The sequence below is a fragment of the Anolis sagrei genome, chromosome 5, assembly GCF_037176765.1.
Source record: "Anolis sagrei isolate rAnoSag1 chromosome 5, rAnoSag1.mat, whole genome shotgun sequence".
Lineage (NCBI taxonomy): Eukaryota > Metazoa > Chordata > Lepidosauria > Squamata > Dactyloidae > Anolis > Anolis sagrei.
Genome location: NC_090025.1, coordinates 190646261 through 190671970, shown reverse-complemented (window position 1 = coordinate 190671970; position 25710 = coordinate 190646261). Strand labels below are relative to the sequence as shown.

Genomic DNA, 25710 nt, shown 5'->3' with positions numbered 1-25710 from the left:
CAAGGGCCGGATACGGCCCTCCAAGGTCATTTACCCGGCCCTCACTCAGGGTCAACCTAAGTCTGAAACAACCTGAAAGCTCACAACAAAGGAGATTCCATCTGAACATGAGAAAGAACTTCCTGACTGTGAGAGCCGTTCAGCAGTGGAACTCTCTGCCCTGGAGTGTGGTGGAGGCTCCTTCTTTGGAAGTTTTTAAACAGAGGCTGGATGGCCATCTGTCAGGGGTGATTTGAATGCAATATTCCTGCTTCTTGGCAGGGGGTTGGACTGGATGGCCCATGAGGTCTCTTCCAACTCTTTGATTCTATGAACAACAATCCAATTTCATCAGCCAAAAGCAGGCCCTCACTTCCCACTGAAATACTAATAAGTTTATATTTGTTAAAGTGGTTCATTTTAATTATTGTATTGTTTTTAAGTGTTTTTTTTTTGCACTATAAATAAGATATGTGCGGTGTGTATAGGAATTCATTCATGTTTTTTTCAAATTATAATCCGGCCCTCCAAACCTGGCCCTCTGTTTAAAAAGTTTGAGGACCCTAGTCTAGAGCAGGGGTCCTCAAACTAAGGCCCAGGGGCCGAATACAGCCCTCCAAGGTCATTTATCCGGCCCTCGCTCAGGGTCAACCTAAGTCTGAAACGACTTGAAAGAACACAACAACAATCCTATCTCATCAGCCAAAAGCAGGGCCTCTGTTTAAAAAGTTTGAGGACCCCTGGTCTAGAGTCTAGGCCTTGAAAAAACTGTCCATGGTACTGAACCCTATCTACAAAGTGAATGAGAGCTTTGGGTAGCTCTTTTGAGGTTCAGACTAACTCTTGATTCACCACCCCTATAACCTGGAAGCCACCAGCCAGGACCAGAAGACAGACAGACAGAAGTTTCATTAGCTCATTGGTTTAAATGCTTCAGTAATTTTTAGTCTGGCAGATGGCAGCCTTCTGAGAGTTTACTTCTCAATCTTGAGCTCTAGCACAAATAATAGTTTGAGTGTTGAACTAGAACTTTGGGAGACTAACATTTGACTCCCTACTTGATCATGGAAGCCCTCTGATGTGGGAGCAACCAATCACACTCTCTCAGCCCGAGAAAACAGTAATGACGAAGTCCATCTGAAGACATCTTAGCATGACTCCACCAAGATAAGTTCATCTTAGGATACACACACACACACGAAACTTGCTTATCTCTTATTGGGATGCTGAGGATTGAACATTAGGTCATGTGTGTATCAAGCAGATGTTTTATCATCCATTTTAATCCATTTAGATGCTTCCTATGCTGGTACATACTGATGCTTAAATCCATTTATTAGTTCCAGCTAGAGAAAGCTTTCTCAACCAGTGAGGTATACACAAATATTACTTAGCTTCCTGCAATTCATTCAAGTAGATCTAGTCTAAGTGGGAATAGCAATTTTATTTAGGCATTTAGGTTTATAGCCTGTTTTTTCCCTTGAAGTTTCAAATACTTATTGTGATTCAGAAGCAAATTATACATTTTTAAATTGCTCAAAGCAACTCAGTGAGTATTTTAAATAGTGTGGGATGGGAACTGTCATGACTGATATTGCCTACCCCAAGCTGCTATTTGACCCATGATAGAAGGTACGTTTGATGCTTTGTACCAGAGCAAAGAGATGACATGAGTATAGCAGATGATCTTTACTTTCATTGAAGATTATGGAAAAACACTGTCCCTTTCCCATCTTTCTTTAAGTCTTGATCCAGAACAGGACCTACACCAATGCAGTTTGCAAATAACATCATCATACAAAGATGAAAAGGAATTTAACTGATACATAGCTTGAACTTTTCAGTTCTTTTTTTCCCTACTGTTAAATGTCTAAAATGGAATATATGAGCCATTCTGTTGTCTCTGACCAGCAAAAACAGTTTTAAAAAGATTAAGTAAATAAAGTAAAACATTCCAGGAAAAGTTGTCATTGAGCAATAGAAGAAATTCTTTTCACTGCAGCTGGTAGAAGAACTGATTAGGCAGCCCTTTGCTGGATTTAAGAACATTGTGGCCTGTGGATGATTAGCAGATGATCCTTGTCTCCAGATTAAGTTATAAAATGCATAATTATGTAATAATATTCACAGGGATTCCTAGTGTTATTTCATGGGATTCGCCCCAAAATGAACAAAGTACATAGTCTACATTTATGATTTTTATTTTTGCATATTTCATTATTCACACATTTGATTAAAAATGTTCTCTATAGCTATCTCTAGGTTCCCTAGGTCTAAAGTTTAGGGCAGTGGCCAGATAAATTACCTTGGAGGGCCGCATCCAGGCTTTGAGTATGTTTGGGGACCTCTGGCCTAGGTTCTCCAGTGTGATTCTGTAATGCGCTTCAGGCAGAATTGAACCATAAAAATTTCTAAAATTTCCTGGGAACACGTTCTCTTCAGTAAAAAAGAAAACAAAACAGAAATTTCTTTATTCATATTTTTTCATTTTCATGGGAGTCCATTGCCTTGCAACCCCAGCAAATGCAAGGGCTGAGTTTAAATGCTATAGTGAAAGTATTGTGTATTGAGTGCTGCATTTTAAGAAGGATATAGGCAAGTAGGAGGAAGTTCAGAGAACAGCAATGAAGATAAGTGTGGAGAACAAAGCATATGAGGAGAGGTTGAAGGTGCTGAGCATGTTCAGCTTTGGGAAGAGAAAATGAAGTGATGTCACTCTTTAAATACCCCCCGTTCTGCCATAGAGAAGAGGATGTTGGCTTGTTCTTTATTTTAATGTACAGGAGGGTGGGCTTCGATTGAACATTAGGAAGAACTTCATTACAGTAAGAAGTGGTTTTGCATTGGAACCAATTTCCTGGAGAGGTGGTGGAGCCTCCTTCCCTGGATGTCTTCAACAAGAAGCTGAATAAGTTAGTGATGGGGATGCTTTAGCTGGAAACCCTGCGATGAACAAAGGGTTGGACTTGATGACCCATAAGACTTTTTCCAACTTTTATGATTCTACAAAATCTTCTAGGTATATCCAAAATAAGGAACAAGATCAATGAAGTGTTGGCTTAGTTGTATTTGACTCAGAATTGTGGTTTTTCCAAAACACCAATGGCTTTATCCAATGGAGGAAGTGGCTTCATTTATCTCGTCTTATGAACCATCTAGGAGCTTAAGATTGTCTGAGGAGGCCCTGCTGTCGATCCTGCCTGCTTCGCAAGTGCGATTGGCAGAGATGAAGGACAGGGCCTTCTCAGTGGTGCCTCCCTGGCTATGGAACTCCCTCCCCAAGGATATTAGATCACCCCCCTCCCTCCTGACTTTACAAAAAAAAAAGTAAAGACCTGGCTCTTTGAACAAGCTTTTGAGAATGCAGCAGAATAGATAACACGGAACTATGAATTATGAACATGGAATGGCCAAACGATGTTACTGGATAATGTTTTTAACAGGATGGTACCAATGATTATATGCTTTAACGGTTTTTATATATGTTTTATATTGTAATGTTGATTGTTTTTAATGGCACTTTTATGAATGCCTGACACCGAACTGTGCCAATCTGTAACTTGCCTTGAGTCATCATATGGCTGAGAAAAATAAATAAATAAATTTAATGCTAGGAACTTCTTCAACCCTTCTATTCGCCAAGGCCCAAAGTGCGGCCTTCCAGATGTCACTCAACTTCAGCACCCAGCATTTCCCACCATCTAGTGGACTTCAATTTATCCATTGCTGGATTTATTTACAGCATTTATATACTGCTTTTCTCACCCCGAGGGGGACTCAAAGCAGTTTGAGGCTTGAAGAAACATCTAATTGAAGTCATGGGGTCATCTTCAAAGCCAGACCCAGTGTATAGCATGTTGCAGTAGCCAAGCTGGATGTTATGGAAGCAAGATGTGATCACTCGGGTTGGGGAGGGAACTTTTTTCTAAAAATGAAAGATGAACAATCAGTATTGCTTTCTCAAAAAGAAGAGGCAATCTAGGAGAGCCTAACACAATTCGCCTCTTTGGGAGACAAGATTCTGTCTCCATCTCTCTTCTCCAATCTCACTGAGTTGAATACAACCTATTTTTGTACTTTGACCTCAGTTTGTGATTATTAAAGTAAGCTGTCGATAAAGGTGGTAGGAAGGAGAAGCTGGGACATTTAATAAGCAGCTGAAAAAAATGGGACAGTGCGGGATTAATCAGGATTGTCCCTGCCAAATAGGTACAATTGAAGGGAATGTGATTGTTCTGTGCTAATTTTGTAGTTTGTTAAGAGGACCAATTTGAGCTGCTTCTTAAAATCTTTCAACCTGTGAATATTCTGGGACTGTCATGAGTTGTACTGTACCATCTTTACCCATAGATGGCCATATAATTGAGATTTAGTCAGGAGGCACATCTATCTGGGCCAATTTTGTGGCTGCTTCTAGCAGCAGAAAGCTTACAGCCTTTCTGGCAATGGTTCTCAAAGCGGAGAATGTCCTCTCCCTAGTATGGAACACAATTGCCTCTTGGCTATCTGTTTTATGAAGGCTGTGTGACCCATCAAAAACATTATACAGATGTTAGAATGCCTGTTATTCAGTTTACGTTGAGCTTGAAATTAGGCATGTTATGTCTCTGATGTGTGAAGGTTCCTGACATCAATAAAAAATTGTATTTGATCCTTTGGGTACCCAGGAGACCTCAAAATATGGAGGTAAATGCACCTAAAGAGCATAATAGAGCATAAAATCCGATCCCTAGGGACCACATTTTGCCCATCTCTGATCTAGATCAATATTGTTTCAGACAAGGAAACCTTTAGCTCCCCAAACAATGCCACACTGCAACTCCCATAATCCCTTGCCATTAATTATGCTGCCAAAGACTCATGGGAGTTTGAGTGTAACAACATCTGTAGTTCCATATGTTTTGACTGAAATAGGGACTAAATCCAATTGTTATTCCCATTGAATCAATCCAATTGTTATTCCCATTGAATCAATCCGAATTTGGCAACTCAGCCCTTGCTTAAATTTATCAATCTAATGTGTCCATTCTAGTTGGGACTAAAATTTAATTTAGGACCAATTTCAAACAGGGGTCTTTTCCTCGCAGAACCAGTATTGAACCCATTATTCTCAGCACACAAACCATAGACTCCACTACTGAGCTAAGCGTTCCCTGGAACTACATCATTTACTTCATTCTTCCAACATCCGTTTTCTATTCCTTTATGGGCTGATAACATTTAAAAGGGAGTGGTTTAATAGCATCCATTTAGAAACAGACAAATTGCAGGGGATCATTATATGTTTTCAAAACAAATCTAGATTAAAATAGGCCACTTTGCAACACTTTTTACTGGGAAAGGGAACAGGCAATCCTTTTATCGACAGTAACCATAGTTAGCATGGAGTGAGTCACTTCCAAAGGGGGGAAAATACGTAAAACAAAATATTTTCCTGCTTTGAAGCCAGAAGACTGCAGGAACACATCCGTTTATAGTAAAACCCGAGAAGAGATTTAATAGCATTTGACGATAAGCTTGTTAAAAGCTAGCAGAGCCTGGCTGCCAGGTTTATTAGTCTAATAGCAACAAAATTAATCACAAAATGGGGAAGTAAAGGGTCTTCTAAAGTTGTGGGTAGGCTGAAGAGCCGCAGTAATAACGTGTTAGCCCTAGATACCAAAATATCCGTTTTGCAGTGAACCATCAGAGGAGGATACCAAGCAAGATGACTAGCTAAATAGTGAACCCTTGCTAATGGAATTGTTTGGTTCTCTCCAGTAGCTTTTAATGTAAATTTATTCAAGCTGATTTTTCAGGAAGTACAAGGGTGCAAATCTGGAAAAAAGTACTTGTCAAAATGATTATTCTGCTACCGAGACTGGCAAGAAGAGGAAGTGGACCCAATTTTTCTGCCTGTTTTCTCAGATTTTTCTTCATCAGTCTGTGTGTGATGTCACATGTCAGCACCATCCAGGATATTTGGTTTAGAGGGATATAGGTAGTTAACCTCGGGTAACATCTTCATCTGAAAATACCAAAAGGTTACAAGGCAAACAGTGGATAGACACACATTTTCTTTTCCATGCACAGTTGCATAATATATAAATACAAAGAGTGCTAGAAGGTCACTGGTTTCCGGTACGAGCTGATTTCCTGAGCTACTATCTTACTTTTTTTTCAAGAGAGTGAGTTGAGTGTAAAAAAAAAAACCTTCTCAAAACAAATGAAAGAAAACCCCAGGAGTTTTTCTGGTTTTGTTGCAAAATATCTGTCCCAGAAGTAAAAAAGAGAGCACTTGTAGGGTTGGGAAAATAAAAAGTTTATAAAATACTAAAGATGTATTGGAAAAACATGCAAAGATACAGAACAGGGGAAACCTGGCTCGACAATAGTACATGTGAAAAAAATCTTGGAGTCTTCGTGGACAAGTTAAACATGAGCCAACAATGTCATGTGGTGGCAATTGGATTTTGGCCTGCATAAATAGGAGTCTACTGTTTAGATCCAGGGAAGTCAGCTACCCCTCTATTCTGCCTTGGTCAGACCACACCTGGAATGCTGTGTCAGTTCTGGGCACTGCAATTGAAGGGAGATGTTGACGCTAAGCTGGAATGTGTTCAGAGGAGGGCAACTAAAATAATCAAGGATCTGGAGAACAAACCCTATGAGGAACAGTTTAAAGAGTTGGGCATGTTTAGCCTTCAGAAGAAAAGGCTGAGAGGAGACATGATGATTGTTGTTGTTCATTCATTCAGTCGTTTCCAACTTCGTGACCTCATGGACCAGCCCACGCCAGAGCTCACTGTCAGCTGTCACCACCCCCAGCTCTTTCAAGGTCAATGCAGTCACTTCAAGGATCCCATCCATCCATCTTGCCCTTGGTTGGCCCCTCTTCCTTTTTCCTTCCATTTTTCCCAGCATCATTGTCTTCTCTAAGCTTTCCTTTCTTCTCATGATGTGGCCAAATTATTTCATCTTTGCCTCTAATCTTCCCTCCAATGAGCAGTCAGGCTTTATTTCCTGAAGTATGGACTGGTTGGATCTTCCCACAGTCCAAGGCACTCTCAGAACTTTCCTCCAACACCATAGTTCAAAAGCATCTATCTTCCTTCACTCAAGGTTCCCTATGATGATAGCCATATATAAAATATGTGAGGGGAAGTCATAGGGAGGAGGGAGCAAGCTTGTTTTCTGCTGCCCAGGCGACTAGGACGTGGAATAATGGCTTCAAACTACAGGAAAGGAGATTCCACCTGAATATTAGGAAGAACTTCCTGACTGTGAGAGCTGTTCAGCAATGGAATTCTCTTCCCCGGAGTGTGATGGAGGCTCCTTCTTTGGAGGCTGTATGGCCATCTTTCGGGGGTGCTTTGAATGCGAAATTCCTCCTTAGCAGGAAGATGGACTGGATGACCCACGAATCTAACTCTATGATTCTATGTTTAAAAATCTACATTATTGTTAGATGTATGGTGACCTCATGAATTCCATAGAGGGCATCTACACTATGGAACTAATGCAGTTTCACTCCACTTAAACTGCCATGTTCAATGCTATGGAATCCTGGAATTTGTAATTTTATCAGGTTGTTAGCTTTCTCTGCCTAAGAAAACTGCTTCTTCCCAAACCAGACCCATGTATCCATGGAGGATGCCTTCCCAGTTACCTTAAACTACAGATTTGACTGAGTGCTGAAGATCTTGTAAAACTCTAACTCCAAGGATTCCATAGTATGAAGCCAGGGCAGTTAAAGTGGTATTAAACTGTGTTAATGCCAGAGTGTATATGCATTCTTACTTGTGTAGCACAAAACAATCCCATTTTGGGGTGTGTATCCATACAAAAGCAGGAGATCAGAGGAAAAAGAGGGGGACGACATTCTCTTAAGGAACACGGCTACAGCCCTGGTGAGAAGTATTCCAGTCTAAAGTATAAAGCACTTACTCAGTGGCACATCTTGCATGCGTCAGGCATGCAGCTTGGGAACATCGGATCTCTCACAAACGCACACCGGGCGGCTCTGCACCATTAGGCAGACAAAATGAGTTTGAAGGATAATGTGGTATCGCTCAAAAGGGAAATTAAATGCTGTGAAATACAGCGTTGCTGTAGTGTTACAGAGCTGTCGCTAGGTGGACACCAAGACTATACTGCAATACTGGTCAAATTTTCTTTCTTTTCTTAAGGCTTTTTGTTTCTTCGGTTTTGCAAAAGGCACAGTTTGGTGCATCTGTGAATAACAAGTTGAGGTTGCTGTGGTCGTGTCTAATCAAAAGGAGATGTTTAGTTGTTGGGAACTTTTAATCGCTTGCCGTGTTTAAGGAAGGGCTGCCCACTTCCTTCTGAAGCTGTTTGTTCATTTAGATCATCTCCAGAAATCCCCTTTTCTGGTTACAGATCACAAGTTTTTAGTTCAATCCTTGATGAAAACTGGGGGTATATTTACACTTATAGAATTAATACAGTCTGGTTATTTATTTATTTATCATATCAGAAGTGAACCAAGGTTACAGTTGTGTTTTTAAAAACCACAAAGTTTGAAAACTTGGCATTATATTAAATGTCCTTTGACCAGAAGGTGGCCACTTGGAGTGCCTCTGGTGTTGCTATAAGAAGGTCCTCCATTGTGCATGTGGCAGGGCTCAGGCTGCATTGTAGCAGGTGGTCTGTGGTTTGCTCTTCTCCACATTTGCATGTCATGGACTCCACTTTGTGGCTCAATTTCTTAAGGTTGGCTCTGCATCTCGTGGTGCCAGAGCTCAGTCTGTTCAGCACCTTCCAAGTTGCCCAGTTTTCTGGGTGCCCAGGAGGAAGTCTCTCATTTGGTATCAGCCATGGATTGAGGTTCTGGGCTTTAGCCTGCCACTTTTAGACTCTTGCTTGCTGAGGTGTTCCAGCTAGTGTCTCTGTAGTCTGGTACCATTTTAAGTGCATGGCTCAGTTCTGTGGAATTTGGGGAGTTGCAGTTTTACAAGGTCTTCCAACTTCCTTGTCAAATAAGTTTTGATCCTTCGCCAGACTGCAACTCCCAAGTTTGCATAGCATTGAACCATGACAGTCAATGTGTTGCGAAGTAACACTATTTTTATAATGCAGATGCACCCTCTGTTTCCCAGGCCCCATCTATACTGCTACATAATGCAGTTTCAGATTGCAGATTAATTTCATTGAACTGATTTATATGGCAATGCAGACTCATATAATCCAGTTCAGTGCAGTTCAGATTTCTTTATATGAGTCTACACATGACCATATAATGCAGTTCAAACATGGGAGTGTTTGTATTTACTGATGCCATCATTGCTTTCATTCAGCATAATAAGGAGGTAAAGCAAACAAAATAACAACAAGCCCTTTTTAATGTTGATAATGGTGATGAAGGCTCCATATTTACTTTATTACCTGATTTACTTGTCTCCTTTTCTTTGCCACCTTTAACTAGATGTTTTGTTTGAGTAATTTGCTGCAATGGCCGTAAAACTCAAACATTGCTCTCACTGAACTTCATAATCCTAGACCAAGCTATGACCCACAAACCAATGGACCAGCCTTTGGTCCTCCCAAGTATTTTGGACCTCAGTTCCCAGAATGCCTGAGCATTGGACAAGCTGGCCAGGGCTTCTGGGGGTTGGAGTCCCAAATACCTAGGGGACTAAAGGTTGGACACCACTGCTTAAGGCCTTTGTTGGACTGTAACAGCCAACATCCCCCACCATGGACTGTGTTGACTATGGTTGCTTGAACATACAATAACATAACCCTAGGTTGTTGTTGTTTATTCGTTCCATCGTTTCTGACTCTTTGTGACCTCACGGACCAGACCACACCAGAGCTCCCTGTCAGCCATTGCTACTCCCTGGTCCTTCAAGGTCAAGTCAATCACTTTAATAACCTCAGGAGGCCCAAAGAATTCCCATTCTTGTGTGTGGCAGTGGCTCCTGATCGCTAGTTTTGAAAGTAAATGGGTAAAAAGTCCCTTGAAGTCACAGATTTTGCAATATGTTATGTGCATAACTTTTTTTCTTTCTTTTCCTTTTCTCTTCTTCCAATTTAATTATGTTTATCTCCCTTTCAGGTCAAGGGCTGCTTTGTTGAACTTTTCCTCCCATTTTCTCAATTCTAACTCTGCTGTGTCATCATGAGGAGACATTATCAGCTTGGCGCCTGAGAAGCGGATTTCATCGACTGAAGAACTATTTGGTAGTTTCCAAGGCAACTACCTGAAGAACCATTTTAAAAAATCCCAAAACGACAGAAGGCTTTTGTATGAGGTGAAAGGTTGTGTACACTTCTTTCATCCACTCCATCTTCCCTTTTTTTTGGAAAACAAATTGTTTTGTTTCTTCTCAAGAACGTTTCCATCTTTTACTACTGAGAATCTTTGAAGTCTAGCCAGGAGGTTGATTATACAATGGAGAATTGGACCAAATCTCATGGGTCATCACAAAGAAATGGCCTTATGGGAGGAAGAATCCCTCCTAAATCTTCAACCTTGAAAGAGAACAATCTCCAGGTACCTCCGTGGGTGAGGTCATTCTTTGGAAATGATCCCAGATCTTCTACTGCCTTCTGGATCCATGTTAATTTATGACTCCTTCAACCAGGTGTTTCTCCAACCTGCCTTGATTTCCAACAATGGTAGCTCCTTCATACAACTCCTAGACAATCTGTTTTATTACATTACCCAGTTGTTCCTAATTTCTAAACTTTGGAACTCATTTTATTTTGCCCACACTTGACCAAAAGATCTGATCATCATTTTCTTCAAGACAATCCAATCTGTTATGGTTTCCTCACTGTCGTCTCCAAATTGAGCAAGTTTCTGACTCCTTCAGGCTTCCATCACAATGCCCTGCCATTGTGGTTCAGGAGTGTAAGTGGCCAGGCGCTTGTTGCTATGGCCTACTATTGTGATGTGGCCAGCATTGTGGAGCAGCTCAGTGGAGTAAATTCCTGTCTTCTGTTAGTCAGAAAGACTACTTCAGGTTGGAGTTTGGAGAAAGGCTCAGACAGCTTAGAAGATAATGGTGGAAGTCCATCCTTTTGTGCTACTAAAGGTAGGACTAAAACATCTATGTTAAGTCCACAATTATTCATGTCTTAGTCCTGGCCTAAGTAGACTACTGCACTAAATGGAGTTGCCCTCAAAATGTTTTGGGAAGCTGCAGCTTGTATAAATGAAGACTTGTGTTGTGTCTGCTTTGGAGATAATAATAACAATAATAATAATAATAATAATAATACTTTATTTGTACCCCGCTACCATCTCCCCAAGGGACTCGGTGCGGCTTACATGAGGCCGAGCCCACAATACTTCAGCAAAAACAACAACAATACAAAACAATAAAATGAAATAAAATAAAATGAAATATTATTCAAAAATATTACATAACACCATGCTTACAAGAACCGTAACTTCCATCACAATGGCCTAATTGTAATTTAGGAGTGTGTGTGGCCATGGGTTTGTTGCCAGGGCTTACCATTGTGATGTGGCCAGTGTTGTGTCAGCTACTTGGCAGCTCTGAGAAGCAAATACCTGTCTTACTCTAGTCGACAAGTTCTGTTTGGAGTATAGAGAAGAACTTCAGACTGCTTAGGAAATAATGGTGGAGGTTCATCCTTTTGTGCCGCTAAAGGTAGGACTTTAAAAAATCTGTGTCTTCTATTACCACAGTGGTTCATGCTTTAGTCCTGGCTTCATTAGACTACTGCTCTTGAAATGTGTTGGAAAGGGGCGGTTAGTAGATGCTCATTAGAGAGATCCCATAACACCAGGCTTGCAAGAATTGTGCTATCTTCTAGACTGTTTCCAAACTGAATTGGAGGTACTGGTTTTGACCATCAAAATCCTAAAGGACTTGGGGCTAGGATATCTGAAAGGTTGCCTCTTCCTGTACGAGGCTGTCCAGAATATGAGAACTTTCTTGGAAGCTTAGTTGTGTGCCTCAACGTCTCAAGAGATTAGGTTATCTCAAACCTAATGGGGCTATCTCTGGAGCAGCCCGCTGACTGTAGAAATCTCTGCCAAAGAGGTTAAAATGCCCCCATCTTTTTTGAACTGCTGATGGGCATCTACAATGGATAGCAAAGGTTGGATACAATGGTGCATGTACAATGGATAGCAAAGCAAAGGTTGGCCCTCCATGTGTTAGAAAGACAGTACTTGCCAACATGCTAAATGGTGAGTGATTCTGTGATTAGCAGTCCAACAACATCTGGAGGGCCATAAATTGCACACTGTAGTGAAAGGAAAAGAAATGCTGGGAGTTTTGAAGAGAAGCATTAAAAAATCCTTGTTCCTCTGTCACCTATCATTCCATACTTTTCGATACCAATTCAAGCAAGCCTTGCTAGAATAGAAACTAGCTGTTTCCCACTTCACACTTTATTGCATTGTTTGCTGTAGGCAAAATGCTGCAACTCAACACTGACTGTCCATGTTTCTCCAGCCCTTCTTCACTATGTTCTCAATGCTGGTGCTGCTAGAAAGCTTACAGTCAAATGAAGGATGAGGAGAAAAAGGGAGAGCTGGTCAAGTGAGAGACAAGGAAGTGGAGCTCCAATGTCAGAGGATTTCTTAAACGAAACATGCCTGTGTGAGATCTAGGATGGTGTAATAGTTGGGTATTAGGTTATAACTCTGGAGGCAAGAGTTCAAATCCACACTCAGCCATGGAAGCCCACTGAGTGATCTTGAGCAAGTCATGGTCTCTCAACCTGAGAGAAAAGTAAAGGCAATCCATCTGTGAACAAATCATGCCAAGACAACCCCATGATATATTTGTTGGATGATACAGATGAAGACCTTGGACACAGGGTGGGAGATAAGACATACATATATAGATATAGATATTGACTGGAGAACTTTAGCAAAAGTACAAAGTAATGCTTCTGAACTCTGCAGCTTTGTCGGTGCATAAGAAAAAAAAACACATTGTGAAGAACCTGTTGCGTGCCCTTAAAATGCTCCCTTTGGCTTAACCTGATGTGTTCTGAGATTGTTTTACGAGCCTATTTCCGGCTAAAGATGAAACCTTTTCTCCTCTCTTTTCCTTCATATGAAATCTTAGATGGGCCCTTTAAAAAAACTGCCAGAGAATGTGTGTTGCAATGTGTCACATGTGCAATTCATGCTCTCCTGTTTCTGGTTGGAGGGAGGCGAGTGAGTGGGTGGGGGAAAAAACATATCCTCAGGAGGAAGAGAGCTGTTAAATCATTTCAACTCATTTAGTGATTCAGTCTGTTGGCGACTTGTTGAAAGTCTTCCGCACGCTTGTTTCAACTTACGAGAAATCAATGCCATATGCATGAGTAAGCCATCTTTTCAAGATACGCCTCTGTGTGCTTTCCCTCTTAAACAGAAGCAGGGTCTGCCTTCTGGAAGGGAAAACACATGTCACCGCAGCTGGCTTCAATTCTTCCTCTTTCCCCCTGCACTCCCTGACTGTAATTGAATTATGAGCCCAGGATTGGGTTGGACTACAACTCCCACCAAAGCACAGACAGCAAGAGAGTGCCTGAGGATGATGGGAGCTGTCTCTAGCACATTGGATAAACCCCAGGTTGAGTGAGTTGGAAAGGAGCATGACATTTTGAGTGTGCATCTACACTATAGAATTAATTCAGTTTCAGACCATTTGAATTGCCACGAATCATTCTTTGGGAATCCTAAGAGTTGCAGTGTAGCTCTTAAAAAAAATCTTTAGCCTTCTCTAAATAGCGCCAGTGTCTTCCCACATTACAATTCTGAGAATTCCATATCATTGAGCCATGACAGTTTCAGACTGCATTAATTCTTCATTTTAAATGCATCTTAAGACTTAGGAGGACATTGAGGCCCCATCGACACTGCCATATAATCTAGTTTCTGAATCGAGATTATCTGGTTTTTGAACCAGTTAGAGTGTTAAGATCGATCGGGGAGGTCCTTCTATCAGTCCTGCCACTCTTGCAGGTGTGGTTGGTGGGGACGAGACTCCGTGCCTTCTTGGTGGTGGCCCCTCGGCTGTGGAACTCCCTCCCCAGTGAGATTAGATTGGCCCCCTTCCTCCTGCCATTCAGGAAACAGCATAAATCTTGGCTGTGTAACCAGGCATTTGACGAATGACACCATTATGCAAGCATCTGAAGGAAACCATGGGATCGATAGAACGTTAAATGTTTTAATACCTATTTTTTAATGTTTTATGGTTATACTTATGTTTTTAATGATTTAATTGATGGTTATATGTGATTGCTTTTAGACTTGTAATGTTTTTAATATGGATGTGAGGCATTGAAACCTTGCTATTTACTATGTTGCGAACCGCTTTGAGCCCCCAGGGTGAGAAAAACAGTATATAAATAAATAAATAAATAAATAAATAAATAGGATTTATTTAGACTCATATAATCCAGTTCAAAGCAGATAATCTGGATTCAGAAACTGGGTTATATGGCTATGTCGATTGAGTCTGAGTGTAAAGATACATTATGAAAACCAGAATCGTCCATGCAGTACATAGTGTTTCCAGTTTATCTGTATAGTTGTGGAAGCTGGACAGTGAAAAAGCCGATAGGAAGAAAACGGACTCATTTGAAACATAGCGCTGTAGGAAAGATTTACAGATACCTTGGACCACACACACAAAAAAGACAAATGAATGGGTCCAAGTGCAAATTAAGTTCGAATTCTCATTAGTTGGTAAAAGTGGCTCTGTAGGTATGTGTAAGTCGTCCAGCATAAATCCATAGATAACTATCATTGGAATCGCACCAAGGACCTACAGGTGCCTAGAGCAGTGTCTCTCTAGGCATTTGCAGGTATTCCAGTGCAATTCTATGGTTAACTTCTCCCAGAATTGCACTGGAGAACTTACAAATGCCTAGAAAAGTGTTCTGACATAATTGTAGTGTCAGTTTCTGTTGGAATTATACTAGAGTACCCAGATAATTGTTCTCTGTAGTGCAATTCCATGATCAACTTCCACCAGAATCACACTAGAAGATCTAAAAGCACTTAAAGATGTGTTCTCTTTAGGCATTGTAGCTCCTCCAGTGCAACTCTCTGGTCAACTTCTGCTGTATTTTGTCTATCTTTGGATAAGATGCATATACTCCACCCCACTCATGGCGTGATTGACCTTCTAGTCACCATGAGGCAGAGCTTGAAATTGTTACTTATTTAACGTACATACCTTGGACTCCTAAAGTCAGCATGGGCAGTGGTCACAATAGCTGGAATTTCCTAAACTCAAAAGTCTCATTTCCAAAATCTGTGTTGAGGCCAGAAGAATAAGAATTAGGTGCTAACAGAGACAACACTTTAACATATTTTCCCCCAAGAGATGAGCAATAGGGATTTTCACAAGGTAGTTTTCAGAAGAGGAGGTCTGAGCATGATATATAGTGGCAGTTGGAGTATGTGTGTATTTAGTAAGTTTTGCACATACGTTTGTGAGAACAGACACGTAAAACAGTGAACAGTAGGTTCAACGGGTGAGTTATTTATTCCCCAACAAACCTGGTGTAACTGTGCACTAAGTCAGGGAAAGCTTAAAAATGAAACTACATCTTAGCAAGAAGGAAAAGAGTGTCGTTGTGTTGTCAAAGGCTTTCATGGCTGGAATCACTGGGTTTCTGTGAATTTTCCAGGCTGCATAGCCATGTTCCAGAAGCATTCTTTCCTGACATTTCACCCATATCTCTGGCAGGCATCCTCAGAGGTTGTGAGTCTGTTGGAAACTAGGCAAGTGGGGTTTATATATCTGTGGAATGTCCAGGGTGGGAGAAAGAACTCTTGTCTGGGTTGTTGAGACCTCACTACCTCTGAGGATGCCTGCCACAGATGCAGGGAAACCGTCAGGAGAGAATATTTCTAGAACATGGCCACACAACCCGAAAAACCTACAACAACCCAGTGATTCCAGCCATGAAAGCCTTCGACAACACATTGAACTCTTGTCTGTTTGAGACAGGTTATTTTTATTTATTGTGTCATCAGCAACCATTGTATTACAATTCTAACAGAGCAAAACAAACACAGAGATTAAAAAGAAAAAGGGAAAAAAACACACAGATTTTGCAAATTTGGTATTTGGTTAAATGTCCTTTGACCAGTATCTGGCCACTTGGAGTGCCTCTGGGGTTGCCGCAAGAAGGACCTCCATTGTGCATGTGGTAGGGCTCAGGGTGCATTGCAGCAGGTGGTCAGTGGTTTGTTCTTCTCCGCACTCGCATGCCGAGGATTCCACCCTGTAGCCCCATTTCTTAAGATTGGCTCTGCATCTCATGGTGCCAGAGCGCAGTCTGTTCAGCGACTTCCAAGTCGCCCAGTCTTCTGAGTGCCCAGGGGGGAGTCTCTCATCTGGTATCACCCATGAATTGAGGTGCTGGGTTTGGGCCTGCCACTTTTGGACTCTCGCTTGCTGGGGTGTTCCAGCGAGTGTCTCTGTAGATCTAAGAAAACTATGTCTTGATTTAAGTTGTTGATGTGCTGGCTGATACCCAAACAGGGGATGAGCTGGAGATGTCTCTGCCTTGGTCCTTTCACTGTTGACCTTGAGACAGGTGTAAATGTTGCAATTGGCCACCTTGATTAGCATTGTCCGCCTTGCAAACAAGAGTTCTTCCTTTCACCCTGGACATTCCACAGATATATAAACCTCACCTGCCTAGTTTCAAACAAACCTCACAACCTCTGAGGATGCATGCCATAGATGTGGGTGAAACATCAGGAGAGAATGTGTCTGGAATATGGCCATACAGCCCAGAAAACTCACAGCAACCCAAAGAGTGTCATTCTTATCCATTAAAAAATGTTGCTACAGGTAAATCTTTAGAAGTGATGCAGCTCTCTAGATATTATTAGACTCTGACTCTCAGCAGCAATGGCCAGCATAGCTACTTGGCAGAATTGGGAATTGTAGTCCATCAACATCTGGCAGGTTGTATGTTTCCAAGCCCTGGGAAAGAATGTATTGATATCACAGATTTATCATAAGCATCACTATCATTAAACGAACGTTAGCAATAGGCAACCAGCGAAATTAGAGGCTCATGTGTGAGTACATGTCGGGTTAGATAATTGTGGCAATTATGGCTGAACGGCTAGACAAGAGTTTGAGTGTTTCTGCATTGGACAAATATAATAATTTTGATACCACTCATGACCCCAGTTACCTCACCAAACCACATATCCCAGTATTCTAGGATGGCATAGTGACAGTTAAAAGTGGTATTGAACAGCTATAACTGCATTATTTGTATATAATGAACCCTTGGTATTTTGTGCGGTTTGTTCCTGGGCACCTAAGAATGCTAAATCTGTGGATGCTCAAGTCCCATTGTATAGTATCAAATTGTAAAATCAAGCTTTACTTTTTGGGATTTTATTGGGGGGGGGGGTGTTTTTCAAGCAATTTTATTTATTTATTTATTTATTTCAGTTACTTTTACCCCGCCCTTCTCACCCCCGAGGGGGGACTCAGGGCGGCTTACAAAGGAAGGCACAATTCGATGCCTATATCAAATATACATACATGTTGTTGTTGTTGTTCATTCGTTCAGTCGTCTCCGACTCTTCGTGACCTCATGGACCAGCCCACGCCAGAGCTCCCTGTCGGCCGTCACCACCCCCAGCTCCTTCAAGGTCAGTCCAGTCACTTCAAGGATGCCATCCATCCATCTTGCCCTTGGTCGGCCCCTCTTCCTTTTTCCTTCCACTTTCCCCAGCATAATTGTCTTCTCCAGGCTTTCCTGTCTCCTCATGATGTGGCCAAAGTACTTCAACTTTGTCTCTAGTATCCTTCCCTCCAATGAGCAGTCGGGTTTTATTTCCTGGAGGATGGACTGGTTGGATCTTCTCGCAGTCCAAGGCACTCTCAGCACTTTCCTCCAACACCACAACTCAAAAGCATCGATCTTCCTTCGCTCAGCCTTCCCTAAGGTCCAGCTCTCACATCCGTAGGTTACTACAGGGAATACCATGGCTTTGACTAGGCGGATCTTTGTTGCCAGTCTGATGTCTCTACTCTTTACTATTTTATCAAGACTGGACATTGCTCTCCTCCCAAGAAGGAAGCGTCTTCTGATTTCCTGGCCACAGTCTGCATCTGCAGTAATCTTTGCGCCTAGAAATACAAAGTCTGTCACGGCCTCCACATTTTCTCCCTCTATTTTCCAGTTGTCAATCATTCTTGTTACCATAATCTTGGTTTTTTTGATGTTTAGCTGCAACCCGGCTTTTGCGCTTTCTTCTTTCACCTTGATTAGAAGGCTCCTCAGCTCCTCCTCGCTTTTGGCCATCAGAGTGGTGTCATCTGCATATCTGAGGTTGTTAATGTTTCTTCCAGCAATTTTCACCCCAGCTTTGCATTCATCCAGCCGCGCACATCGCATGATGTGTTCTGCATACAAGTTAAAAAGGTTGGCACTTACAGCACTTAAACAGTTAACAAATTAAAACCATCAGTACATAACAATACACTAATACAGTAGTAAACTATTGGATCCATGGATATGGAGTGCCAAATGTATTTCTTAATTAAACGATTACATCCTGCACTATATTCAAATATTTCAATCTGTTTTACCTATAAAATTAAATCAACAACTTAAACAGTTTGAAAATCATATTAAGAATAACTGAGATAAAAGCAGGTTTACAAGTTTATTATGTTTTTAGACGTATTTGAGATGAATTGATGAGTCCCAAAGTCCTTGAGGAACAACTGGATTTCCATTTGTCTAAAGAGAGGACATTTCAGAAGTGGTTAAAATGGCCTTATCCTATGTGTTGACCTCACCTATAGGACATAGAGCAGGTCTCCTCAGGGACATATATGGAGAAGGGCTCCAGTAAGGTCACAAGCTTTAAAAGTATTCACAAGCAGCTTGAATTCAGATCAGAAGTGCGTTGGCAGGCAATACAATTCTTTTAAGACTGGGAAGTCGTGATTCACTAGAACATTCAATAATGTCCAATAAGGTAGGAGGCAAGAAAAGATGAAGGCTGCATTCATGATGAAGAGACTCCATCAAAGTCTGCAAGACCCGAGTAAGACTGTTGAGGATGAGATAACTTGGAGGTCCCTCATTCATAGAGTCACCATAAGTTAGAGCCTACTTGACAGCAGTTAATAACAACTAAATATGGAATAATTATGTAGTGGAAATGGGCTCCAGGACCCTTTCATGCAACACAGTTATAGCTTTTTGACTCAAATATCACTGTCATGGATCCCCAGGTGTGTAGTTTGGTGAGGCACTAGAACTCCCTGGCAGAGAATTCTAAGTACCCCTCCTCAAATTGCAAATCCAATAAAATGAAACCACAGAAACCAAAGTGCAGTCTGAATGCTGTACAATAGTTGTGAAGTTTGAAATCGCTTTGGGGAGACGAGGGGTGCATCTACCCTGTAGAATTAATGCAGTTTGACAGCACTTCAACTGCCATGGCTCGAGGCAATGGAATCATGGGAGTTGTAGTTTTACAAAATCTTTAGATTTCTTTGCTAAAGCATGCTGGTGTTACAGCAAACTACAGTTCCCGAGATTGTACAGCATTGAGCCACGACAGTTGAAGTAGTGTCAAACTGCATTAATTCTACAACATAAATGCATCCCAAGTTTTCAGTCCCCGTTCAACCACAGAAATCCACTGGATAACATTTGGTTAGTTACAGTCTCACACTCTCAGAGACTGTATACCTTTGAATAAATGCTTCCAAGAAAACTCTTTGATAGAGTCACCCTAAGTAGACCTGGAGGCACATAGTAACCGCAAATGCTACACCAAGGATATGCTACGAAGCTTTCATAGCATGTAAGAACTATAAGGTTTACAGTGGTAACAGATATGTCTCCTCCATATTACACACATACTTTGACATCCTCCCTCCCACAGACTTTAAATTTAATCAGAACAGTACCATGACTCTCCTCTCTTGCAGGAACCTCTTGCTTCAAATTCCTGCCGTAGCATTTCAAGGACAAGAAAGAAGCCCTTCACTGGGTGCTAGAAACTCAAAAGCAATTAACAGGCTGAGTAATCCCCCACAATAGCTATGGCATTTCTATCTACAATGTCCTGATCCTTCAAAGGTCAAGTGGCACACAGCAAAGAGAAGGTGAATAGGGTTTGGGGATCAGTCATCAACGTTCACCTACAAAGGCTGGATGAATTCATTACAAAGTGTTCTAGGCATTAGCCCACGCACATAAACTCATGTGGAACAGGCTCACCGAGGTCCTAATGCACAAGATTCCTCCCTGAGCAGAAGTGGAGAGTATCTTTTTCAGTAAAGCGGATCCAAAGGGGTCATCTTATGCTGAACTTTGCCACACTGACTGCTTTCCCCATTGATGTAATAGCATAAATCAAATTTCCTCAAGTCTTTTGGGCACGTGTCTCTAAGCATACTGTGATTGTAATAAAATTAAGTATTCTGAAACCACCAAATTGTGGAGATTTCTCCATAGCTTGAGCCAGTGCCACCCAAACTTTTGTCTACTGAATATTTTGGACTTCAGGTCCCAGAAGCTCTATTCAGAATGAACAATAGCCAGCACTTCTTCAACTTGACATCTCAGCCTTTAACTTCCGGATGTTCTTGGACTCAGCATCTCAACCTTTGGTGCTCCAGGTGGACTTGGCATTTCAACCTTTGAACCTAGCTTCTCAACCTTGAACCTAGCTTCTCAACCTTCAGTGCTCCAGATGTTGTTGGTTTGGCATCTCAATCTTTGTTCTCCCAGATGCTCTTGGATTTGTAGGTTGAGATCACTGACTTACAGAATTAAGAATGTTGCCACATATATATACATAAATACATATACACACCTGTGTTTAGCTGAATTAATAACTTCTTGGTTGCACATCATTGTGGGAGTGAAGGCAAGAGGCTTTTTTAGCTGCCACGCTGTTCAGCTTGTCGTCTATTAAGGCTCTTGGATCCCTTTCACAGATGCTACTATCGAGCTAGATGTCACTATTCTATCTTTGTACATTTAATTCTTCCTGCCTTACATTTCTCCTTGTTGAAATTCATTTTGTTAGTCTTGGCCCAGCTCTCTAATCCTGTTAAGGTCATTTTGAATTCTGACCCTGTCCTCTGGGACATTAGCTGCTTTTTATTATATTGATGGCTTGTGTAGATCCATGTTTTTCCATCTTCTTCCAGTTAAGGACCCATGCCTTACATTCTCCAGACCGTATTGGAAATGTGGTTTGAACAGTTTGATCAAGCAGAAGTTGTTATTTCAGGTGTGATTATGTGGTTACTCATTAAGCTGAGGATGCAAGGAGATGTGGGAACAGGTGAACTGGCTTGTTCTTGGCTTGGAGGAACAGAATGTTAACATCCAAACACAGCCGATAACACCTTTTGAATTCTGCAACTTGCCAGCAGCCATGCCTTTGGCAACTGAACCTACAAAATCTCTGCATCATCACAGCCTGCCACTATCGTTGCAAGAATCTGTGACTTGGAAACCTAATCAACACAGGCATGAGAAGAGAAGTTGGCATTTTTATTATTCTGTTCTAAGACTAGCCAAACATGGAAAAGTGCCGGAGCAAGCAGAGGTCCTTATTAGTTCCCTACATAACTTGGAAGACTTCTATTTTTGAATTACAACTCCCAGGTTATCCAAATCAGCATGACTAGGTCTCTGGTTGATAGAACATTTTTGGTGATTTTGACATTGAATATCTCCTACTGGGAAGAAATTGCGGAGCAGTTTTGGCAAGGTGCCGCTCAACAACTATTTCATCCATGGTCCAAGACATGACACATTACCAGGTATATTCCCAATGCATCCTATTCTATCCTAACCTCACTACCTCTGAGGATGCTTGCCATAGATGCAGGCGAAACGTCAGGAGAAATGCCTCTAGAACATGGCTCTATAGCCCGAAAAAACCCACAAGAACCTAGTCATCCTATCCTTGATTTTAGCCAGAAGACTGCTGTATTTGGATTGTTGGATGAAACATCCCGATCAGCCTCCAGAATAGTAGCATTTCATCAGCATCAGCAATATGTTCCTGGTGTTCTAACTTGTACTCAGTGTGATAGTGCTTAAAATACTACATAACATAAAAACATAATCTGTATGTCAAAACCTAAAATGGTTCCTAAGAGAAGTGCCAGAGCAGAATAAAAACCAAAAGTAAAAACCCAAATAATATTCGAAACCAACATATTCCAGCCTATTTCCATTTGGAATATCCAAGGCCCAAGGTCAGAAATGAAGAAATATCCTACTACATGTTGCCTAGATATCTATTATATTGTGGTACTAGGTACTACAGATAGCCCTCCACATTTGCGGATTGATTATTCATGGATGTTGGCAGTATGTTATCTGTAGGACTTTTACATCCATAGAATTGTGCCAGAGGACATAGAGACTCCAAGCAACAACGTTTCTCTAGACATTTGCAGTGCGATTCTTGTGTAACCTTCCAGCAGAAACTGACCATAGAATAAAGATTCCTAATGAGATACTCTTATCAATTAAACAAAATGTGTTTTTATTACTATTTTTCCACTTTCAGATGGGTCTTGTGCCCCTAACCCCAGTGAATGTGGAAGGCTGATTGTACTAGAAGTCTTATCTTTCTTTTTCTCAATGCGTTCCACACTACATGTTGGCTGTCAAAATATATATAATAATATATAATAGCTTTTCTGCTTCGCTCTGTTCTTCTCGTCCTCTTCTAAAACTGTCTTAGCAAGCTGTTAAAATAATAATAGATCATTTTGGAAAATGTTCCTGCTATGTCATGCCGCTTTCCGAGAAGAAAGGAATTCATAATTTATGTATCGTAGTGAGAAAACAAAGATAAGTAAAAATGTTTCTCTTGCTTGTTCTGATGGTTCTCTTTTGAATGAGAAAAATATGAATTTGTTCTGGTTGAAATTATTCCGTGGGAGGAATACTATTGATGACAGTGTGTTTGTATGTCTTCAAACTGCTTGTCGCCTTATGGCAACCCAATAAATTGTATAGGGTTTTGTTTTTTTTTAAGGAAAGGAAGCCTCAAAGTTGGTTTTGCCAGTTCCCTCCTCTGGACTATATCCTGCAGCACCTGGTTTTCTTTAGCCATCTCCCATCCAAATACTCATTAGAGCTGACCCTGCTTAGCATTCAGGATCAGATGGGATCTGGTGCCTCTGGGATATTGAGGCCAACCAGATTACAAGGGTTGGATGAAAAGTAATGCCTCCACCTTCGTAACTCCTCAACAGATGGCAGTACTGGTATGCGGCAGGTACTGGCTTGTTCAGTAGACTCCTCTACAGTTCCATTTTGTCGGGAAGCCTTAGCATTGAACAGTTGTGTTGTTAAAGTGTGAAGTATGGAACTCTGCGCAGACAGTCGGTCAATGCGATTTAAGCAACGTGCAGTCATTGAATTCTTGACAGTAGATGGTGTCACCCCAAAGGGGATTCATCAGAGAATGCAAGCTGTTTACGTTGATTGTGTTGATGTGAGTACTGTGCATCGTTGGGCAAGTAAAGTTTAAAGATGTTGAGGTGGGAACATCTGACTTGCATGACAAAGAGTTGGATGTCCTGTGACAGCAATCACTGAGTTCCGCAAGCAAAAGGTTGACAGATTGATTCAGGACGATCGTTGTATCACTCAGGATGAAATTTCAAGCATAATCGGCATTTCACAAGAACATGTGGGTCACATTATTGCTTTGCTTGGCTATCGGAAGATCTGTGCATGATGGGTTGCGGAAACAGAGTGTCAACTTCTTCCGTGACAGCTTCAGAAAACTTGTTCATTGTTGGCAGAAATATATCCAATTGTCTGGTGATTGTGTCGAAAAGTGAATAGTGGTAGTTAAAGAGCACATTTTAAGGATTATTTCTGCCTTTGATTTATTAAAATATTCCCATCCAAACCCAAGTAACGAAGGTGGAGGCATTACTTTTCATTCAACCCTCATCATTACCTTTAGGTCATACTTCCATAGATGAACATTATTATTGAAATGTTTGGTGAGGCAGCAGCACTCTTTGGCAGAGAAGGCTGAAAACATGTTTTTCCTATCCTTCTGTCCTACCTTTTTATCTTCAGAAATATATACTCAGAAATCACACCTATTTCCTTCTGTATTGAAACCAATGGACAGAAAAAGTCCTGCCACTCATGGTTTTCTTCAGTAAAAACAAAACCAAGGATTGGGAATCATTTTCTTTTCCCTTCAGTGGTTACTTTTATGCCTAAGGGATTAGATATTAATGTGTGATTTTCGTTTGGATTCCTTGTTCCGTCATATAGCAGACAGTGATGGCAATGTCTTATTTTTACTTGGAAATACCTAGGTTTGAAGCCATCCTCTTTGCTTTTGGAGGAGATCAGCATTACTGTTTTAGAAAGAGAACCAAGGAGGAAGGACTCTGAAGTCATGGATACCATACCTCTATCTATGCAGATAGTCATTGGGGAAGTTATGAGGCAGCTTCCTAAAGTCCAAAATTAGTTTCCTGCCAAACAGTTCGGCAAAACTCCAGTTCTGGAACAGTTTGGGTACCAAATATGGACTTAGATGCAGACAAAAATGCTTGAATTTGTAGTCATATCTAGAGTGCATCTACACTATAGAATTAATGCAGTTTGACTCCACTTTTAGTGCCACGGCTCTGTGCTGTGAAATCATATGAGTTGTACTTCGGTGAGGCACCAGCAATCTTTGCCAGAGAAGACTGAAGACCTTGTGAAACTAAATCCATAGCTTTTTGGCAGTTTAAGTGCTGCCAATCTGCGTTAATTCTACAGCAGTGGTTCTCAACTTTCCTAATGTCGTGACCTCTTAATACACTTCTTCATGTTGTGTTGACCCCCCCAATAATAAAATTATTTTCATTCCCACTTCATAACTAGTTTTGCTACTGTTATGAATAGTACTGTAAATATCTGATATGCAGGATGTATTTTCATTCACTGTACCAAACTTGGCACAAATACCCAATACGCCCAAATTTTAATACTGGTGAGGTTGGAGAGGATTGATTTTGTCATTTGGGAGTTGTAGTTACTGGGATTTATAGTTCACCTACAATCAAAGAGCATTCTAAACTCCGCCAACAATGGAATTGAGCCAAATTTGGCAGACAGAACTCACATGACTGACAGAAAATACTGGAAGGATTTGGTGGGCATTGACCATGAGTTTTGAGTTATAGTTTACCTACATCCAGAAAGCACTGTGGACTCAAACAATGATGGATCTGAGCCAACTTGGCACAGATACTCAATATGCCAAAATGTGACCACTGGTGGTGTTTGGGGAAAATAGACCTTGACATTAGGGAGTTATAGTTGCTGGGATGTATAGTTCACCTACAATCAAAGAGCATTCTGAACCCCAGGGAGTTATAGTTGCTGGGATGTATAGTTCACCTACAATCAAAGAGCATTCTGAACCCCAATGATAGAATTGGACCAAACGTCCTACACAGAACCCCCATGACCAACAGAAAATACTGTGCTTTTTGATGGTCTTTGGTGACCCCTCTGATACCCCCTCGCAACCCCCCCCCCCTCAGGGATCCCAACCCTCAGGGTGAGAAATGCTGTTCTACAGTGTAGATGCAGCCCATGTTGTCTTTGTAGTTCAAAGAAGAACCCTGGTTGAATGTGGGCAAGCTTTCTTTCAAGATTTGCCAACTGTTGCTTTTCTCTAAGGAACATTTGGATTTCTTTGTAACACAAGCTGAAAAAAACTTCTCTCTGTGCCACTTTAGG

The 25710-nt window shown here is 41.2% G+C and overlaps 1 long non-coding RNA gene across 1 annotated transcript in view; it reads left to right on the top strand.

The window, feature by feature from the left end:
- Positions 1-25710, top strand: part of LOC132777336 (uncharacterized) — a 150057-nt gene that overhangs the window by 21615 nt on the left and 102732 nt on the right. The window contains exon 2 of the long non-coding RNA XR_009631663.2: positions 10037-11018. This is a non-coding gene — a long non-coding RNA (uncharacterized lncRNA). The remainder of the gene's footprint in view (positions 1-10036; positions 11019-25710) is intronic.